Raw genomic sequence first — 9,208 nt, 5'->3', positions numbered from 1 at the left:
TTGTTTTTGCTTTGGCTCCATCTCTTCATTCTTTCTGGAGTTATTTCTCCACTGATCTCCAGTAGTATATTGGGCACCTACCAACCTGGGGAGTTCCTCTTTCAGTATCCTATCATTTTGCCTTCTCATACTGTTCATGGGGTTCTCAAGGCAAGAATACTGAAGTGGTTTGCCATTCCTTTCTCCAGTGGACCACATTCTGTCAGACCTCTCCACCATGACCCGTCTGTCCTGGCCCCACCCGAGGTCAGGGGCAGTGGCCGAGAGAAACAACACCATGTCCAAGGAGCGGCAGCTGCAGGACAAGGAGCTACTCCAGGTTCAAGGTCAGGAGGGGCGGCCGTGAGGAGATACCGCTTGTCCAAGGTAAGGAGCAGTGGCTGTGCTTTGCTGGAGCAGCCGTGAAGAGACACCCCCACGTCCAAGGTAAGAGAAACCTAAGACGGTAGGTGTTGTGAGAGGGCATCAGAGGGCAGACACACTGAAACCATAATCACAGAAAACTAGCCAATCTGATCACAGGACCACAGTCGTGTCTAACTCAGTGAAACTAAGCCATGCTGTGTGGGGCCACCCAAGACAATGGGGTACATATACATAATACAATAATTCTCAATAATAAAGAAGTAGAAAATAATGCCACATTCAGCCATAGGAGAGAAAGTAGAGAGGATCATTCCAAGTGAATTAAGGCAGACAGGGAGAGACAAGTATCCTATGATATTGCTCCTAGGTGCTAAAGATGCATAAAAATGAATTTCTTGCCTGGAGACACCGCCTCATAGACTTAGAAATTCCCAGTCACAAAGATATAAAGATGTGGGGCATGGAGAAATGAGTAACTTCAGACTAATATATACCCAATACTGTTTATAAAATAAATGACCAGGACCCACTGTATAATACAAGGAAACTTACTCTACACTCTGCAATAACCTATATGGGAAAAACCCCAAAATATATACACATTTATGTACTAATAGAAGTGAAACAAGTTGTGGTAGAAGGAAAAAAAACACCCACAAGATAGTCACTCACCTACATACTCCAGTTCAAATGATGGAAAAAACAGAAAAAACAAAAAAGAAATGCTGACTCTAATCAGAGACACCGATGTAAAGAATGCACTTGGACTTAGTGGGAGAAGGCAAGTGTAGGATGATTTGAGAGACAGAATAGCATTGAAACATGTACATTAGCACATGTAAAACAGAAAACCAGCACAAGCTCGATGCATGAAGCAGGGCACCCAAAGCTGGTACTCTGGGAGAACTCAGACTCATGTTGTTGTATGGCAAAAGCCATCACAATATTGTGAAGTACTTATTCTCCAACTGAAATTAATTAATTAAAAAAACAAAAATTTTTTAAAAGGAAAAAAAGACTTTAAGTAGGAAAGGGTAAAAAAAATTTTTTTAAGAAGGCTAGTGTCACATCCCTGGAGCCTCATTGGCTTGGTCCCAAGGCTGGAGTGTCCTGGTGCTGAGCGAGCTGGGAGCATGTAGCAGGCCGTGTGCCTCCACAGTGGATCTGGAGTGCCTGTTGTCCTCCAGATGCAGGCGGGATAATTTAAGGGATTGGAATTAACATATACACATTAATACACATCAAATAGATGCTCATCAAGCACCTATGGAATAGCATAGGGAAGTTAAATGAACACACTCTAATCACCTGTATGAAAAAAGATCCCAAACGAGAATAGATATATATTATGTATTAATATAACTCAACCAAGTTCCTGTACACCTGAAACAAACAGATACAAATCACTAGTACCGCCCAGCATAGACAACAACAACAACAAAACTCAATAAAAATCGCCCAAAGATCTAAATGCACATTTCTCCAGAGTGGTCATAGAGATGGCCATAAAGCACATCAAAAGATGCTCACCATCACGAGTTCTTAGAGATAAACAAATCAAATGTACAACGAGGTGTCCACCTCACACTGACCAGAATAGCCATATCAAAAAACCTACAGCAATAAATTCTGCAGAGGGTATGAAGAGAAGGAAACCTTCCTACCCTGTTGGTAGGAATATAAAATGGTACACCCACTAGGGAATACATTATGGAGGGTCTTAGAAAACTAAATATAGAAGTACCAAGTGATGCAACAATTTCATACCTAGGCTTAGATACAGAGAAAACCAAAATTTAAAAACACACCTGCACTGCAAAGATCATGGCAGCACAAGATACAATAGTCACGACAAGGAAGCAACTCAAGGACAGATGAGAGGATACAGGAAATGGGGTACATATACCCAGTGCAGTATTACTCAGACATATATAAGGATGAAACAATGCCGTTTGCACTTACGGGGAAGAAACCAGAGGTGATCATACTAAGTGAAGTGAATGAGACAGGGGAAGACAGATATCATAGAATATCCCTTCTGGTGGAATCTAAAAATGGATACAAATAAACTTCATTACAAAAGAGAAACAGATTCACAGACTCAGGAAAGAAAGTTACGGTTGCCAAAATGGAAAGGTGGGGGTTGCAGAGAGTAATTAGCTGGTTCAGATCAGTATATACACCTTAAAACAGGCGCTGTGGTTGCTTAGTCACTCAGTTGTGTCCAACTCTTTGTGACCCCATGGTCTGCAGCCCATCAGGCCACTCTGTCCATGGGGTTTCCCAGGCAAGAATACTGGAGTGGGTTGCCATTTCCTGTTCCAGGGGATCTTCCTGACCCAGGGGTTGAACCCTTGTCTCCTGCAAGTCTCCTGCATTGCAGGCGCATATTTTACCACTGAGCCACCTGGGAAGCCATAAAACAGGTGCTGAAGGGCTCTTAATAGTCACAAGTCTGACAGGGCTGTAAATGAAACCTGACCTTAAGAAATGTCCTGGGGTAAGTTAGGAAAAAAGAATTCCAAACAGGGCCAAATTTCAAGAAGTCAGTTTCAAGAAGTAAATTGTACTCATAAGGCATAAAATAATAAAAGCACAAGGAAAGATACTCCACATTAGTAATTATTAAATCAATGTCAATCAAACTACAATGAGGTATCACCTCACACTGGTCACAATGGCCGTCATCGAAAGGATCTACAAAGAATAAACACTGCAGAGGATGTACAGAAAAGGGAATCCTCCTACGGTCTCAGTAGCAATGTAAATGGTGAAGCCACTATGGAGAACAGCATGGAGGTTCTCTGAAAAACTAAACATAGATGTATCATATGATCCTGCAATCCCTTCCCAGACTTAGATCTGGAGACATTCATCATTAGAAATGACAAGTGAACCCCAGTTTTCAAGGTAGCACTATTTACAATAGCCAAGACACAGAACCGACCAAAATGTCCAGTGACAGAAAAATGAAGACTATGTGGTATATCTATAAACTGGAATACTACTCAGTCATAAAACAGAAAAAATAATGATATTGTCAACAGGATAGATGTACCAAGAAATTATCATACTAACTAAGGTAAGTCAGGCAGAAAGACAAATATCCTAAGATATCACAGACAGCTGGGATCTATAAATTAATACCAATAAACTAGTGTACAAAACAGAAACAGACTCATAGACTGAGAAAACCAAATTACGATGATCAAAACAAAGTTAGAAGGGAGGGATAAATTAAGAGTTTGGAATGAAAATATACACACTGATATATATCAAGTTGATAATGAAAAAGAACCTATGGAATAGAACAGGCAACTCTACTGAAAAAGATGGTAATATCCTATATGAGGGAAAAAACAGTAAAACGATAGATTTATGTCTATGTATAACTGAATGAAGTTCATATATACCTAAAACAAACAAAACACCGGAAATCAACTAGGCTCCAATATAAAATAATAATTAAATTACAAATTAAATTACCTGAGCTCGGTCTAGGGGATGCCAGACAGTGGTGACCCCTGTGATTAGATACGGGATATGCTGATATTAATATGACACCACCAAAGGTTTTCACTTGGCAGAACACAGAGCAGCAACCCGCCTGACCTCATGTGAAGGCAACAAGATGAAGAGAAGGAAAAGGACCACAGGTTAATCAGGGCAACACCCTCAATTCAGATGCTGGGAATCTCCGAGGGGACAGGACACACTGCAGGTAAAGAGAAGATATGTGGTCTCTGTGTACACAGGATCCTGACCCACGTGGATGGGGTGAGACCCACACAATCCCCAGACCCTGCACCTGGGGACACCCTTCCACACTCTCCAAGGTGACACCACCCCCCCAGACCCTGAACCTGGGGTCCCACGATCCTTGGCTAGGACACCATGTCTCTGCTGGGCCCCTTAGGTGGAAACGAGTGGGTTCCTCTAATCTCTTAGGATGGTAGAAAGAAGTGTGGGGTTGGTCTCCTCTCCCGACGCTTTTCTCAGAGAAGTCCTCCTCTCTTCCCTTTGGTTCTCTGTGATATTAACTGTTTTTACAGCTGTCATGATAATGTTGAACACGCTACCTTGGTTCTGACAGGCTCGGTCCTTTCTTGTTCCACTGAGGCGTTAAGAAAACACTCCAGACACAGGACTGGGAGACGAGGGGCAGGTCTGCTCTCTGCTCAGGATGAACGGTCGATTAGAAGGAAATCACAGCAGCAACCTCACCTGTTGCTTTTTGCCTGATCCATGTGCCCTGCAATCAATTCACCAGGTGAACCTGCCTCCCTACTAAATCTGAATGTGCTGAAAAATTGGAATAATTACCAGGTGGCCACCTGAGGGAGCCCCAGGAGCCCCACGGAGGGTGAACTTCACAGGGGTAAAGAGGCAAACAGGCACAGGCCTGTATAAAGTGAATACCATAAAGTATTATTCCCTGCACACAAGTGAAGCTGTCATGTATTCTTCCCTTTTTATTAGCTTTGTGTGTGTGTGGTCTCCCCATACAGGCGATCTTGACCCATGCAGATGGGGTGAGACTCACACGGTCCCCAGACCCCCCTCCTGGGGTCACATGTCCCCTCAGTCAGGACAAGGAAGCCATAGCTGTGGTCAGAGGGCCCCCAATGGTAAACGAGCCAGGTCTCTGGGACCCCCTGGGATCCTAGAAAGAAGTGTAGTGACTGTCTCCTCTCCCCACAAGTGTGCCTGAGAAGTTAGGTTCTCCTGTTTTCACTTTTATTCTGTGTGATTTTTTTGCTGGTTTAAAAGCTCATGCTAGAGTTGAACACACTACCTTGGTTTTGGCAGGCTCTGCCTTTCTTGTCCCTCTGAGGTGTTGAGAAAACAGGAGAGCTGGGCTGAAAGACGAGGGGCAACTCTGTTCTTTCCGAGGAGAGAGTCAACTGGAAGGGAATCACAGCAGATCACCTCACCTGCTGCCCATTGACTTTTTGCCTGTCAATCCCTGTGCCCTGGAACCAATTCACCAGGTGAACCTGCCTCCCTACTCAGACTGAATGTGCTGGAACATTGGAATAATTACTAGTTATACCACCTGAGAAATCTCCAGGAGCCCCAGGGAAGGTGAACCTGGCAGAGGAAAAGACTAGGAGCCCTACCACAGCACTGACCCCTGGGAGGGCCATGGAACCCCACTCAGAGAAGAGCACGGTTACCCAGAAAAGCCCACCTCAGCTCCAGAACACAGACCCCTGAGCACTGACATTCAGACACAGGCACAGAATTTTCCAGGACAGAGGCCAGGCCAGCTCTGTACCCAGGTCTCCTTGTGTTAGTGCACACAGAACAGGGTCAGGTCTAAATGTTCTCATTGCAGAAACCACATGGTCTTGTCTAAGCATAATCAGTGTAGACAGGACTTGGAAAGTGAAATGAAAATGTTATCATGTCTGTCCATGTGACCCCATGGACTGTAGCCTGCCAGCCTCTCTGTCCATTGGTAGTTGGTAACCATTCACTTCTCCAGGTGATCCTCCCAACTCAGGGATCAAACCTGGGTCTCCTGCATTGCAGGCAGATTCTTTTCCATCTGAGCTACAAGGGAACCCCTAGATAGGAATTGGAGAGGTCTCAATCTACCATGTAGACAGAACTTGGTCAGGTTTAAACTAGCTTAAAGCTGCTCTCCTAGGAGGCACAGGCCACGCACATGCAGGGTCTCTCATAATTGGACTGAGGGCTCACCCTCGTGTGGGAACTAGGATGTACATCTCTTAAATCATCACTGGACTCCACACTTCAGCCACATCAGGAATCGAAAGAACTTTTGTCATTAAATGTTTCAACAGGCAAAACAAAACTGTTACCAATTTCTGTGGCCCTGTGATGGTCCAGATCCTGGAGAGAGCCCAGATATTCTTAGAGTACAGCCCAGTGTCCTATAAAGACAGACAGAAAGTTGCCTGATTCCAGCAACCCAGGCCTCCAGCTGGAGGTGGCAACACGAGAAGCTTTCTGGAAAAGATTATTTATTAAAGTAAAAATATACTCTTGAAAAAACAAGCATACTAGTTATTATTTGCAAACCTAAAATATTCTTAAAAGTCTGGCACCCTGATCTTTGCAGTTCACATTGGTTCCTTTGTGTTCAGATTTTCTGAGTGGAAGCAAGCCATCGGTTCAAATTAGTTTCTTCTGTTATTGGTTATTATATGAATGAAAGATCACACCTGAAAACAAATACAAGAAAATTCCTGCAAAAAATTAGTGACTCAAAGAGCCCACAGGCTGCATGTACTTTGTCTTCTAACAGATTCCTTTCTCTCCCTAAAGAAACCTGAAAAAACTGGCCCCCTCATTTTTTTGCTCTTCTGTTCAAACTGAGCTAAAGCGAAATTGATAATCATATCAACAAGTAAGTTTCTGAGTTTTGAGATGTCACACTAGGGTAACAGGGGCTGGAGAAAATGGAACATTCCTATGCTGCTGGTAGGCAAACCATATCCTTAAAATAAAGCTTTGTTTCTAATTGTATTTAATTACCACAGCATATGGTTACATGGAGTATGAACCAAGAGTCTAAATATAGCAAACAATGTGTGAAGACAAATTTGATATCCCATATGTGAGAGTAAAAGCTACTTGTTTTTCCAGCAGTCATATATGGATGTGAGAGTTGGACCAAAAAGAAGGTTGAGCAGTGAAGAATTGATGCTTTTGAAATGTGGTGCTAGAGAAGACTCTTGAGAGTCCTTTGGACAGCAAGGAGATCGAACCAGTTAATATTAAAGGAAATCAACCCTGTATATTCATTGGAAGAGCTGATGCTGAAAATAAGCTCCAATATTTTGACCACCTGATGCAAAGAGTCAACTCAATGGAAAAGACTGTGATGCTAGCAAAGACTGAGGGCAAGAGGAGAAGGGGACGACAGAGGATTAGATGGTTAGATGACATCACCAACTCAAAGGACATGAGTTTGAGCAAACTCTGGGAGATGGTGAAGGAAAGGGAAGCCTGGCATGCGCAGTCCATGAGTTCGCAAAGAGTCATACATGACTGAACTGAAGAAACATTTGTCATAGTTTGCCTTTCAAGGAGCAAGTGTCTTTTAATTTTATGGCTGCAGTCATCATGTGCAGTAATTATGGAGCCCAAGAATATAAAGTCTGTCACTGTTTCCACTTTTTCCCCATCTATTTGCCATGAAGTTATGGAACCAGATGCCATGATTTTAGTTTTTCGAATGTTGAGTTTAAGCCAGCTTTTCACTCTCCTTTTTTACCCTCATCAGGAAGCTCTTTAGTTCTTCTTCACTTTCTGCCATTAGAGACTGCATATCTGAGGTTGTTGATATTTCTTCTAACAATCTTGATTCCAGCTTGTGAGTCATCCAGCCCAGCATTTTGCATAATGTACTCTGCATATAAGTTAAATAAGCAGGGTGACAATATACAGCCTTGACGTAGTACTCCTTTCCCAATCTGGAACCAGTCCATTGCTCCATGTCCAGTTCTAACTGTTGCTTTTGACCTGTATACAGGTTTCTCAGGAGGCAGGTAAGGTAGTCTGGTATTCTCAACTATTTTAAGAATTTTTCACAATTTTGATCCACACAGTCAAAAGCTTTAGTGCTTTCAGTGAAGCAGAAGTAGATTTTCTTCTGGAATTCCCTTGTTTTCTTTATGGTCCAACGAATGTTGGCAATCTCCAGTTCCTCTGCCTTCTCTAAACCCAGCATATACATCTGGAAGTTCTTGGTTCACATACTGTTGAAGCCTAGCTTGATGGATTTTGAGCATTACTTTCCTAGTGTGGGGGATGAGTGCAATTGTGTGGTAGTCTGAACTTTCTTTAGCATTGCCTTTCTTTGGGATTAGAATGAAAACTGACCCTTTCCACTCCTGTGGCCACTGCTGAGTTTTCCAAATTCGATGGTATGTTGAGTGCAACACTTTAACAGCATCATCTTTTAGGATCTGAAGTAGCTCAGCTGGAATTCCATCACCTCCACTAGCTTTGTTCATAGTAATCCTTCCTAAGACCCCCTTGACTTCACATCCCAGGATGTCTGGCTCTAGGTGAGTGACAAGACCATCATGGTTATCCAAGTTGTTAAGATCTTTTTTGTATTATAGTTCTTTTGTGTATCCTTGCCACCTCTTCTTAATATCTTTTGCTTCTGTTAGGTCCTTGACATTTCTTTCCTTTATTGTGCCCATCTTTGCATAAAATGTTCCCTTGGCATCTCCAATTTTCCTAAAGAGATCTCTAGTCTTTCCCATTCTATTGTTTTCCTCTATTTCTTTGCATTGTTCACTAATGAAGGCTTTCTTATCTCTCCTTGCTATTCTCTGGAACTCTGCATTCAGTTAAGTGTATCTTACACTTCCTCCTTTGCCTTTCGCTTCTCTTTGTTTCTTAGCTATTCATAAGGCCTCCTCAGACAACCATGTTGATTTGTTGCATTTCTTTTTCCTTGGGGATGGTTTTGATCACTGCCTCTTGTACAGTGTTACGAACCTCCATGCATAGATCTTCAGGCACTCTGCCTATCAGCTCTAATCCCTTGTGTCTATTTGTCATTTCCACTGTATAATCATAAGGGCTTTGATTTAGGTCTTACCTGAATGACCTAGTGGTTTTCCCTACTTTCTTCAATTTAAGTCTGAATTTGGCAATAAGGGGCTCATGGTCTTGTTTTTGCTGACTGTAGAGAGCTTCTCCATCTTTGGCTGCAAAGAATATAATCAATCTGATTTTGGTGTTGACCATCTGACATGTCCATGTGTAGAGCTGTCTCTTGTGTTGTTGGAAGAGGATGTTTGCTATGACCAGTGTGTTTTCTTAACAAAACTCTGTTAGCCTTTGCCCTGCTTCA

The sequence above is a fragment of the Cervus canadensis genome, chromosome 17 (genome assembly GCF_019320065.1).
Source record: "Cervus canadensis isolate Bull #8, Minnesota chromosome 17, ASM1932006v1, whole genome shotgun sequence".
NCBI lineage: Eukaryota > Metazoa > Chordata > Mammalia > Artiodactyla > Cervidae > Cervus > Cervus canadensis.
The sequence above is the reverse complement of the archived record's forward strand: the minus strand, read 5'-3'. Positions refer to the sequence as shown.